General features: G+C 57.3%; 1 long non-coding RNA gene across 2 annotated transcripts; it reads right to left on the bottom strand.

Annotated features, from left to right (window-relative positions):
- Nucleotides 1-5,737: 5,737 nt before the first annotated feature.
- Nucleotides 5,738-12,091, bottom strand: LOC125328375. 2 transcript variants are annotated; one of them, XR_007204688.1, is made up of 2 exons: nt 12,051-12,091; nt 5,738-5,810 (listed from the first exon to the last, which is right to left on the bottom strand). It is a non-coding gene; the product is annotated as an uncharacterized LOC125328375 (long non-coding RNA). The 2 variants fall into 2 exon arrangements; XR_007204687.1 differs by lacking the exon at nt 12,051-12,091 and adding an exon at nt 6,426-6,465.
- Between the last annotated feature and the right edge of the window lie 258 nt (nt 12,092-12,349).

Here is a 12,349-nt window from a genome sequence, read left to right as displayed (position 1 = left end):
GCGGGAGCGTAGCCGGAGCTCCGGCGGGACCCTAGCCCCGCGCTGGCCGTAGCCGGAGCGGCAGCGCTGGGCTCGGCCCCAGCGCCAATCCCGGAGCGGCTCTTCCCAGCCGCGGCGATCCCGATCCCTAATGCCATCCCCAATCCCACCTCAGTTCTCCGGCCCCGGGAGCCGCACCCCGCCCGCCGAGAGACAAGCGGCTCGGCCCGGGACTCCCAGCAGACACCGACAGGACCCAGCCCCGAATCCTCGGGCCCGGGTCCCGTTTCCGGTCCCACCTCAGCGCCTCGGGCTCGGCGCAGCGCCGGGAGCAGCCCCCGGTGCCGGGCTCCGCACAGCGCTCCGAACGACGGTCCCGCCGCAGCCCGGGATGAGCAGGATGAGCATCCACCACACAAAGCGGAGCGGGCGCGGATCCGCCGGCATTTACGGGCGCGGGCGGGGCGGGGCGGGGCCGGCACAGGTGTGAAGGGCGGGGTCCGCACAGGTGCGCAGGGCCCCAGAGCGGCTGCGCGGGGCGGGGCCGAGGGGATTTAAGCCTCGGGAATCGGCCCCCCGCCGCCATTTGTTCCCTCGGCGCTCGGTAGGAACGGTTCTGGCCGGACCGGGCTCTGTATCTCTATATTTGTATGTCTCTATGTCTCTGTATTCTTTTCTTTTCTATTTGTGTTTGCTTCTCTTCTTCTAACCCTCTCCGTTCTCCCCCCTCTGCCTCCCCTCCCCCACCCCCTACACCCTCCCCCTTCTACCCCCCCCCCTCCCTCTCCCCCCTAGCCCTCCCCTCCCTCCCCCCCCGGCCCGGTCCCCCCCCATCCCCCCTCCCTGTCCCCCTACACACCCCAACCCTGCCCTACCCCTCCACCCTCTCTCCCCTTCTTCACCGTTCCTTCCCCCCCCCGCCCCCTCACCCTGCTCCCCTTCCCCTCCCAATTCCCCCTACCTGCCCTCAATCCTCCCCCTCTGTCTCCCACCTTTCCTTCCCCCTCCACCTCCCTCTGTTCCTCTTCCCTCTTTCCCCTTCTGCACCTTGACCCCCCCCTCCTGTGTTCCGTCCTCGTCCTCCCCCCGCCTCCTTTCCTGTCCCCCCACCCCACCTCTCCCTGCACACCCCGAACCCCCCACCTGCCCTCCTTCTTTGACCCCCTCTGCTCCCTTATTCCCGTCCTCTGTCCCGTCTTTCCCCCGCAGCCGCGGGGCTCGGGGCGCCGGAGAATAAAGCCCAGAGGGCCGGAGCCCGGCGCCCCTGCCCTCGCTGGAGCCCCACACGGGCCGGGCCCGCTCGGCGGGTCCCCCGTGCAGTACAAAAACAGCGCCGGGGCTCCGGCTTTCCACACATCACACTGGGGATCCCCTCCTCAGGAGGGGTTCCCGGGGGGGTGGTGGATTTCAGGGAGGGTGGTGGGTTCGGGGGGGGGCGGGGTTCGGGGTATGGGGTGGGTTGGGGCGGGCCCCCTCCGGAGGCGGGGGTCCCGGGAGGGGGTCGGGGTGGGCCCCCTCCGGAGGAGGGGGTCCGGGGGAGGGGGGTGGGGCGGAGGGGGGACTTCCCCCTTCCCCCCCTCCCCCCCAGTCCCCGCCCCCTCTCCTGGACCCCCTCCTCTGGACCGGGGCCCCGGGGGGGAGGGAGGGGGGCGGGTGGGATGGGAGGGGAAGCAGAGGGGGTCACGTCACTCTGCAGCATGAACAGACGTAGAGATCACAGCCCAAAGCAACAGCCCCTCCCATGCGGCCCCCCCCCCCCACCCCATCCCCCGGGGCCCCGGTCCGGAGAAGGGGGTCCCGGGGAGGGGGCCGGGGGGAACCCCGTCCGGAGGAGGGGGTCCGGGAGAGGGGGTGGGGACTGGAGGGGGGGGGGAAAGTCCCCCCTCCGCCCCACCCCCCTTCCCCGGACCCCCTCCTCCGGAGGGGGCCCACCCCTGACCCCCTCCCGGGACCCCCTCCTCCGGAGGGGGCCCGCCCCAACCCACCACCCTCCCCGAAACCCACCCACCCCCCCCGGGACCCCCTCCTCAGGAGGGGGCCCACCCCAACTCACCACCCTCCCCGAAACCCACCACTCCCCCGGGAACCCCTCCTGAGGAGGGGATCCCCAGTGTGATGTGTGGAAAGCCGGAGCCCCGGCGCTGTTTTTGTACTGCACGGGGTCCCGCCGAGCGGGCCCGGCCCGTGTGGGGCTCCAGCGAGGGCAGGGGCGCCGGGCTCCGGCCCTCTGGGCTTTATTCTCCGGCGCCCCGAGCCCCGCGGCTGCGGGGGAAAGAGGGAAAGGGGAGGGATGAGATGGGGTAGGGAGAGGAGTCGGGGTGGTTTGGGGAGAACCGAGGGGGGAAGGGAAAGGCCGGGTGAGGGGGAGGGATGATGGTCAGAGGAGGGGGAAGAGAGGGGAGTCGGGTTGGGGAGCGGGGTACGGAGAGGGGAGAAAGGAGGGGTAGGGAAGAAAGGAGGGGTGGGAGGGTCGGGGATGCACAGGGGAGCAGGGAAAGAGGGTGGGGGGCGCTGGGGAGAGGGCAGGCGGGGGGCTGGGAGAGACAGGGAGGGTGTGGGGGAGAGAGAAAGAAACTGGGGGGGGGGGGGGTAAGAAAGAGGTGATAAGCGGGGGACGAAGGAGGAGGATAAGGGCAGGAGAAAGAGGGGGAAGAAAGAGGGGGAGCGGGGGCCTCACCCGGGCCACGCCGGGGGAGCCCGGCCCGGCCGCAGCCTCCCCGAGCTCTGAAGGAGCGAATGACGGCGGGGGCGATTTCGGGGGCTTAAATCACCTCGGCCCCGCCCTGCGCAGCCGCCCTGGGACCCCGCGCACCTGTGCGGACCCCGCCCCGCGCACCTGAGCCGGGCCCGGGGCCACCCCTGAAACCGCGCCCCGGCCCCGCTCGGCCCCGCCCGGGACCGCCCCAGAGCCCCGGCCCCGCCCGGCCCCGGGGCCCGCCCTGCCCGGCACGGGGGCGGCACCATCGCTCGGGCCCCGCCCCTCTCTCCCGGGCCGGACCCGCCCCGCGCACCGGGGCCGGACCGGGGCCGCTCCCGGGACCGGGGGTCCGGGTCGTGCCGGCGGCCGCTGCGGGTCCCGGGCGGTGCCGCCTCTCCCCCGGCGGGATTGGGGCTAGGATCGGGACCGGGAGGAGCCGCTCCGGGACGGGCGCTGGGGCCGAGCTCGGCGCTGCCGCTCCTGCTCCGGCCGGCTCTCCGCGGGGAGCCGGGGCTGTGCCGGCGCCCGGGCAGCCCCGGCATCCCGAGCCGGGCCCGACGCGCCGGGCCGGGCTCCGCTCTCAGCCCTGAGCCCCTCCCGGAGCCCGCCTTGGGCCCCACGACGCGGCCCCGGGCTCTGCCGCCAGCCCCGGACGCGGCGCTGAGTCGCTGCTCCCGAGCTCTGCGTGGGGCCGGCGAGCCCGGCTTTGGGCTGTGCCTGAGGCAGGACTCGGAGCTCAGAGACACAGACTCGCCCTGGCCCGAAGAGCCCGCTTTGAGCATCAAAACACGGCACTTGGGCTTTAATTCAGGTCCAGCAAAACGCAGCACTTCCGTTTCTCTTTGTGAGCCCAAACACACAGGACTCGGTCTCTTCCTCAAGCCCTGAAAACAGGATTTAGTCACTGTTTCTGAGTCCCAACTCTGGCCATAGGAGCCTGCTCTCAGGACTCTAGTAGATAGAGAAATGCTGCTAGCAAGGATTTTCTTGCTATTTTCTGTGAGAGACTTTTCTGTCTCACAGAAGAGGTAGCAGAATTATGTAAACAACCAAACCACCTGCAATCTTGAAAAGTCTTCTTTATGGTACAGTAGAAAAATATTTTGACAATGGATGTTTTAGGATTTTAGCCAATCACCCCAAGGGGAGGCTGATCCTTTGTCCAATTAGACTATGAAGAAAGACGTCTATAAAAGAGTTTGTAAAATAATTAATCAATCTTGCTGCACAATTCCTGCCTGCTGGATCTTCTCTCCTCCTCCTCCTCCCTACGGCTGCGGGACACAGTGATATACCCTAGGTCCTCGGCCTGTGGTAATAGGACAATGCAGGATTTAGTCTCTGCTTTTAAGCTCTGCACCTGCTTCTGAGCCCTCGAAACGCAGCACTGGGTCTCTTTTTGTGAGCCCAAAACCGCTCCTGTCCCTCGGGTTCGGAGCCCCCAGAAGTGCCCGGGGCCACAGCTGGACCCCAGCTGGGCACCAGCAGCTGCTCCCTCTCCCACCCGTGGGATGGGGAAGAGACCAGAGACAAAATTCCAGCTCAGAACAGTTTAAGAATGGAAACCAAGACAATCATTTGAGATTAATGACAACACATAGTAACAGTGAGAGCAACAAGAGCAGTGGTAACACTAATGAACAGGAGAGGGAGAAAAACCCCTCCACACCTGCCCTGTTACGATCCGGTTTAAACCCAGAAAAGCAAAGCAAGCTCAGTCTCTGTGCATAAACCAGAAAGAACTTAGAAGGTTCAAAATATCCCCAGAAACGAGATTAAAACCAAACGAGGCTAGATGTTGTTGCCAAAAAAATGGATGTATTTTATTTAATAGAAGAGAGGCAAAGAGAAGGGAAGAAAGAGAAAGAAACAGAAAAAAGAAGGGTGCGTGGGGGGTGGGGAAACAGAGAGAGGGGTTGGATGGAAGCCCATCACCCATCTGAGGGTGCCAACAACGTCTTGTTGCTCCCCTCCATCCGGTCTGCCGGTGGTGAGGGTCCCCCGTGGGCGCCGTGGCCACGCCGCCACATGCTGCCACAGCCGAAGGGTGCAGAATTCCGTGGGTTAATGCACACTTTGGGCCAGGTGGGAACGCCCACGTGCCTCTCTTGCAGGGGCTGGCTTGACACTGTCCCTTGCAACACTGAGGGTCTGTTGCATCATCTCTGGTGCTCTGCTGCAGGGTCTGGGGGCCCCTGTGCTGGGCCATGTCACCCCTTCTGCTGTGGATGAGCTTCCTCCCCCCGGTGAGGACCCCACAGCTGGGCTCTGCACAGTTGGAGGATGGGCAGTCACTGCGTCTGTGACCACAGGCTTTTCCGAGGTACCCAAAGCCTCTCCTCCCTCCACCCCTTGGTGTCAGCCCGGGCAGCTGATAGCCCTGGGGCTGTGCTCCTCATCTTGGAGGTGTTAAGCCTGTGCTCCGTGAATATCCCCAGCCCTGAGTTGTTACTTTATCTTATCTTCATCATCGAGCAGTGTCAGGCCTCAGGGCCCCATTCAGGGTGTGGGAGTCTTCTGCAGCTTTTGTAATACAGTTTTAAAAGTCTTTTAAGAAAATGTTTAAGTCATAAAACATAATATTTCAGTCTTTGAAACCCCTCCCTTTAACGTTATAAATCCAATATCTAATCCAGAGCACCAGAATCTCCCACTGTGGAGGATTTCCATATTCCTGTTGCTTTCTCTGTGTTCTGTCCTGGGAATTTGTGGACTGAGGAAGGCACTGGCCGCTCCTCTGGCCAAGGGGAAGGCTCCTGTGCTATTCCCATGAAGAGAACACCTGGAATTACTGTCCTGGGAGCCCAGTCCGGTCTTTCCAGTGACTGGGGGACATCCAGAGGGTCTTTACATGAAATGAAAATGAGACCCCGGCCCAATGCATTTACAGCAGGATTGGACACTCCTGGCCAAGGCGACTAGTCCGTGGAAATTGGACCGGTGACGATCCAGGGGGGATTTTAAGTTGGATACTTGCAGATTTCATCGTGCAGAAGCTCCAATTCTTTTGGCACCTCTTGTTTAAATGTCTCCCCACTGGAAGAGGTCAATTAGTCTTTGTAATGACCTGACTGCCAGAGGCAGGGAAAAACAATCAGCGTTCCCTGAACGCCTCCATCACTTCCATGTCCACCTGCAATGACAGGCCGATGGACAGGAAGAACAGGCTCAGAGATGGGGCTTTCAACACAAACCATTCCATCATTCCATGATCTCTGCCTGTATTAATGTTGCACTCTTCCCTCTCAAATTTAAATTCCCAAATTTAGATGATTTATTCAAGGAATAATTTTAAAATTATTCAGGAATAAAAAGGGAAGCATCAAACATACAAGAATCATTCCCACACCCACCAAACCATTCTTAACTGGAAGCCTATTCCCTCATCTCTGTCTTTGTTTTGCTTTCCTGGAAAACCTTGTGATGCCAGAGTCTCTCAGAGCAATGTACTGGCATTACTGGAAAGTTTGCTCTGTCAGAGAGCCTGGGGGGTTTACAGCACTTGTTCTCTGCATCTTTACCCTTTCATCAGCTTTCCCCTACAACGGTGTTGTGGGAGAAGCTTGGAATTACTAGAAATGGATCAGGTTCACATTTTTTCCCCACCAGTTTTCATCTGGTTTCAAATTCCTGGAATTACCCTCAAATGTGCCCTAGAACACTGCTGTGAAAGGATCAATCAGAAGAACAGCCTGAAAGGAGAAAACCACCTCGGCAGCAGCCAGAATGATCCCATTTCTCTTCTTACCTGGTCCTGCCAGGGCTCCCAACAGCCATTCCCATTGTGAAACAAGAGCTATGGAAGACATTCCTGCTGTCCGTGAGGGTGAGGAGGCAGTTCTGGATGTTCTTTGCTGTGGAATCAGACAACAAACAGAGTGTAAATGATCTTGGTAGTCCCTTCCAAGCCAAACCAGCCCGTGATTCCATGCGTGGATCAGCACCTGTCCCAACTCCATTCCAGAAACCTCCTCCCACTAACCCAGAACTTTCCTTTTTCTGCTCAACATCAGGGATTTGCTGCCGAGTGCCCCAGGCAGGGGAAGCCTCAGCATTCCCTGGGGTGCCTCAGCATTCCCTGGAGTGCCTCAGCATTCCCTGGGACGCCTCAGCATTCCCTGGGGTGCCTCAACATTCCCTGGGGTGCCTCAACATTCCCTGGGACGCCTCAGCATTCCCTGGGACGCCTCAGCATTCCCTGGGGTGCCTCAGCATTCCCCGGGGCGCCTCAGCATTCCCTGGGGTGCCTCAGCATTCCCTGGGCTGCCTCAGCATTCCCTGCGCTGCTGTTCCACGCCGATCCCGCGGCCAGCGCCATTCCGGGCTGCAGTGCCGGGCTCTCCCCACAAGGCGGCAGCACCGGGAGCGAGCAGCCCCGGCCGGTCCCGCTGGCTCGGGGCAGCTGCACCTTTAACCCGCCCTGAGCCAGCAGGGCCGTGAACACAACGGGCAAAAACCCCACCGGTGCCCTTTATTTCACCTTCAAAGGCACAGGATTGCAGCATTTCCTGGGCTGGAAGGGACCCACAGGGAGCATCGAGTCCAAATCCTGGCCCTGCACCCCAAGAATCCCACCCTGTGCCCGAGAGCCTTGTCCAGACCCAAACTCTTCCCCCAAGATCCTGAAAACACAGAGGGGCTGGGAGAAGGATGACAATGGAGGATTTTTTATATAGATCTCCTTGTATGATCGTTATATAACGATCCTTCTCCCAAGGAACACTTTGAAGTCATTCCCACCTCGGTGCTGTCCAGACCTGGCAGAAAGCGCTTCCCACACCTCTCCTGGAATTCTCTTCCCCGGCCCTTCCAGCTTCGGAAGGCTTCTGGGGGAGCCTCAACTTTCGGTGCAGCTCAGAAGCTGCACGCGCCTAAAGCATCCCCACGGGAACACGAAGCTTCCCTCGGGCATTTCGTTTCTTTATCCCAAATATTCTCCCCACTCAGCCACAATCTAGAAAGAACAAAAGGGAAAAGAAGGAAGACCAATTAATTCTGACGTAAGGAGTCTTGACTATCCCGACACGCTGCCAGGTGAAAAAACATCCCTGCCCCTCTAACAAATCCCTCTGATACTGGCTCCATTCAGGATCAATTATTTAAACGCTGTATTAAGGAGCGTAAGGACACAACGCTTGGAATTCTCAAAAACGGCTCAGCTCTCGGCTACTCCAAGCACTTTCCCACCCGGGGAGCTGAGCTGTCCCAGATTTAAACGCCACGTTTGATCCAAATCCGACAGAAATCTGCTCTTGTTTGGTTACTGAGCTTTCCCAAAAGCTGTGCAGTCAAGCCTGGAAATCCTCACTGAAGCTTTGCCATGTCACATCGGGATTTACCCTTGGGAAAACCCCACTCTGAGCACTTGGGTTTCAAGAGGTTGCACCCGATGTTACAGACGCAGAATTCCTGTGGGGTTTGGCATTTCCTGTACCTCCAAACACGTGAAAAGAATGAAGTGCAGAGTCCCAAGGCTCCATTATTGCCATTCTCCTCACATCCCTTTCCTCAGCTGCACGTGGCTTTGTGCCTCCTCTGAAGGGCTGGAAAGGAATTTGGGAACCCCCCCTCAGCTTCTTCGGTTTTCAGCCTTTTCTCTGAGGCGGCCCGAAAGGCAAACAGGAAAAAAAAACCCCAGAAGTGCACAAAATCCCAGCCCCTCCCAAGATGCAGCTCCTCACACCAAACCTTGGGAGAATCCCTGGTGCTTCCAACACCGCTGCAATCCCACCTGGAGCTGAGCTTACAGGCTGCTCTGCCTAATCCACATGCAAGCCTGGATAGCCCAAAGCCTGCAAGAAAAGAGGAGGCAAAGTGAAGGGGAGAGGGGAAAAAACGGAGTTTTGGGTTTTCCCCGTGTTTGCAACAGGATTGAAGGGCAGGATGGAGAGCTTTCATGGAAAAGAAGTACCAAAGGCTGCTTAATTGCCAGCAATTAGCGCTGCTCAGGTTGAATCCAAGAGGACAAATGCACCGGGATCAAACAGGAGCGGCCGACAGGATGGGTTATGACACAGATCTGTGAAGCTGGAGCCTTCTTTCTTCTCCCGGGCTCTCCCAGAAATTCTCCATGGCCGGACGTGCTCCCGCTCTCCCCGCTGGGGAGGATGGACTTGGATAGCCCGGGTGACTGGTGAGCCTGAAACAAGAAAGTGATGCAGTGATCCAAGTGTTTTTCCAAGGAAATGACATATTCTCTGGACCTGGGATAACCCATATCCCATGGCCTTCTCCAGGAAGGGTCCCAGCTGGATATGGTCTCCCAGAAAGGATTCCATAGGGGCTCACCTTTTGCCTGGAGCTTGGCTGAAGTCCTCAGCAATGCCAGGGAATGTGGCCATTGGAGGCTTTGGGCAGATTTGGCTCATTTGCCTTTTTAGGCTTTGCTTCCTTCTCTCAGCCTTCCCACTGGATTGTGGCCTCCGAGGAATACGTAAAATCCCATTCCATTCCTATTCTTTCGGACAATTTTTTGTACCGTTCCTGTACAAAACGAGGCCCCCTGTTCGGATGCTTTTCCCCACCGTTCCCCGGCAGTTTTATCTGCCACTGCATTCCCTGCGTTGCTTGGGCTCTTCCCAGATCTCTGAGCTCCTTCACAAGGCAGGAGATCGATTTGGCCCAGGAACTAAACCCTCCCGAGGAATTGTCTGATGCCATCTCCGCATTTGACAGCTGATCCCTGTGCTCAAAGGATCCCTCTTTCTTCCCTTCAGCCAATTCCAAGGCTCGCTGCCCCCAGCTGGGATCAGTCCCCAGCCTGATCCCCGCAGTCTTCCCTGCCGGGATCCTGCTCAGGAATCCATGGGCTACGAATGTAAGAATTCATTCTTCCCACCCCTGCCCAGTTCCAAAGGATTTGGTGTCTGCCTTACCCGGCTGGAGCCTGCTTCCAACTCTGTTCTTGCTGCTTCTGCTGCTTTCCATTTCCCAGGAATTCCACCGACGGAGCGACAGCGATTTCCAGCTCCGCCAGGATTCCCTCTGTTGCGTTTGGGTGCTGGAAGGATATCAAAACCAGGGTCTCTGGGGCTTTGCTATCAGGAAATTACATCCCCGGATTTGTTCATTTCCAAATATTATCTCTTCCCAACAAAGCACTGGGCATCCAAGGAATTCAGAAAGTGATGGGCTGACCACAGCTTACTCCTCTGCAATGTCAGAGCTTGGAAAAAAAAGGGCAGTTGAGGCTTCTCCTGGTGCTGCCCGTGAGGTGTATTTTACTTAACAGCCCCTTCCTGTGTCTTTCCCTGTATCCACCAAAAAATCCACCCGTTCATTCCCCAGCTGCTTGCTTCCTCCCTCTTTTCCTGTATCCAACAGAATTTTAACAGGTGAATAATCCCCTCTGGAAGAGCACCTTTCATTCCAAACCTAAGAACAAACGAATCACTTTCCTTCGACCATCCTTATTAGGATTGCACTGAGAGCAGGGGATGGAAAATGATCCTCTCCTGGTCCCTGCTGGATTCCCAGAGCAGGGATTCTTTCCCTCTTTCACCCCCCCACGGTGCCCTCCTCCCCCTCCCGCTCCACCCCGCACCCTTTTCAGGCTTTGTTCCACAGCTTTTGCCTCCAGGCCTCAGATCCTTTCGTTCTCCAGGAGCTCCCAGCAGCTCCACGGCCTTTCCTCTCCCATCCTGATCATTTCTCCAAGAACGGAGCTCCGCATTTCAATTGCCTTCTCTTTTCTCTGACAACTCCCACCAATCCAGACCTAAAGCTGACACAAGGAACACTCGGTGCCCACAAATCCAAACCCAGACCCGGCCATCCCTAAACCAGCAACTCCCGGACAATTTGCGTTCATTCCAACCTAACACTGAGGACTCACCCAATCCTTCAAAATTCCCAAGAAATATCCCGTTGCCTTCACAGCTCCCAGGGGATTCTGCTTCGCGCTCACACGGATTTGGGACTTCCCTGAAAAAACCCGTGCAGGGCACGCTGGAATCCCCGATCCCGTGAATCCGGGGAGCGTTAAAAGCTCGGTCCAGCCTGGGCCCCCGGAAATTTTTGCCAACTATCCCCCAAGTCCTCGGGATAACAGAACTCTCTCTGGTACTGCATTTTTGGCGTTGGAAAGCCTGGAATTACTCTATTCCTAGTGCTGGGCTCTGCATATGGCCGAGAAAATCCCGGCCTCCACACAGACCCAGATTCCAAACTTTTTGATACATTTCAGCAAACCGAGAAATTCACCTTCCCTGCTTCTTCTTAAGGGCATCCTTCTCTTCCCTTACCCGGCGGGCTCTCTCCCACTGGGGGTGGGTTTTCCCCTTCCCATGCTAATTAGTCCCTACTTCTAGGAGGTTTAGGTACCTTTCTTCCCTGGGAGGGATTTCTTAACACAGCTACCGAGGCTTTGGGAGTCTCCTTTATCTTCTACTTTCTGGAAAAACACCCTGTGATCCATAAATGCCACAATCCAGACGCCCAACTTCAACAAGACATCCTTTTTACCTAAAAACACTCACTCTCAACTCTTAGATCTTTGGAAGTTTTACCCCCGCAAAATTCCCCTATTTTTCCACCACTGAATTCCTCAGTCCTGCTTCCAAGGATTTCTTGAATACCACGGGGTTTTTCTCAAGATTTACCCCCACGACCTTCCCTACGTGCCCACTGCTCATCACCTCATTTTTCCCTCAATGTCTTCGTTCTCCACCCCAGAGAGTTTGTCAAGTGTTGCCTCCAAAATGTTCCCCATCTGTCCACTACCGAGTTCCCCATTTTGCCTCCAAAATATTCCTTCTGTCCCCTCCAGATTGCATCCACTTTTGCCCCCAACATTTTACTTCCTCTACAATATTGATTAAACCTTTTCCACCCCAAAAATGTGCATTCTCTCCCTTAAACAGCACCTCAGCTTTTCCCTCAAAAATGGCCCAGAGAGAAACTCAGATTCAGCCCCCAAACTCCCATCTTCCTACACAAACAGTTCTTGTGGCCCCTCTCAATTCCCCCAGGCTTTCAGCTAAAGGAAGAACTGGAAGCCTATTCCCTCATCTCCGCCCTTGTTTTGCTTTCCCGGAAAACCTTGCGATCCCACACTTTCTCCAAGAGATCTGCTGGGAGTACTGGAAGGTTTGCTCTGTCAGAGCGCATGGAGGGTTTACAGCACTTGTTCCTCTGCAGCTTTACCCTTTTATCAGGTTTCCCCTGGAACGGTGCTGTGGGAGAAGCTTGGAACTACCAGAAATGGATCAGGTTCACCATTTATGCCCCACCAGTTTTTATCTGGTTTGAAACTCCTGGAATTACCCTCAAATGTGCCCTAGAACACTGCTGTGAGAGGATCAATGAGAAGAACAGCCTGAAAGCAGAAAACCACCTCCAGCAGCAGCCAGAATGATCCCATTTCTCTTCTTACCTGGTCCTGCCAGAGCTCCCAACAGCCATTCCCATTCCAAAACAAGAGCTGTGGAAGACATTCCTGCTGTCCGTGAGGGTGAGGTGGCAGTTCTGGATGTTCTTTGCTGTGGAATCAGACAACAAACAGAGTGTAAAGGATCTTGGTGGTCCCTTCCAAGCCAAACCAGCCCGTGATTCCATGCGTGGATCAGCACCTGTCCCAGCTCCATTCCAGAAACCTCCTCCCACTAACCCAGAACTTTCCTTTTTCTGCTCAACATCAGGGATTTGCTGCCGAGTGCCCCGAGCAGGGGACGC

This window comes from Corvus hawaiiensis, chromosome 7, assembly GCF_020740725.1.
Source record: "Corvus hawaiiensis isolate bCorHaw1 chromosome 7, bCorHaw1.pri.cur, whole genome shotgun sequence".
In the NCBI taxonomy this organism is placed as follows: domain Eukaryota; kingdom Metazoa; phylum Chordata; class Aves; order Passeriformes; family Corvidae; genus Corvus; species Corvus hawaiiensis.
This window is presented reverse-complemented; position numbering and strand designations above follow the sequence as displayed.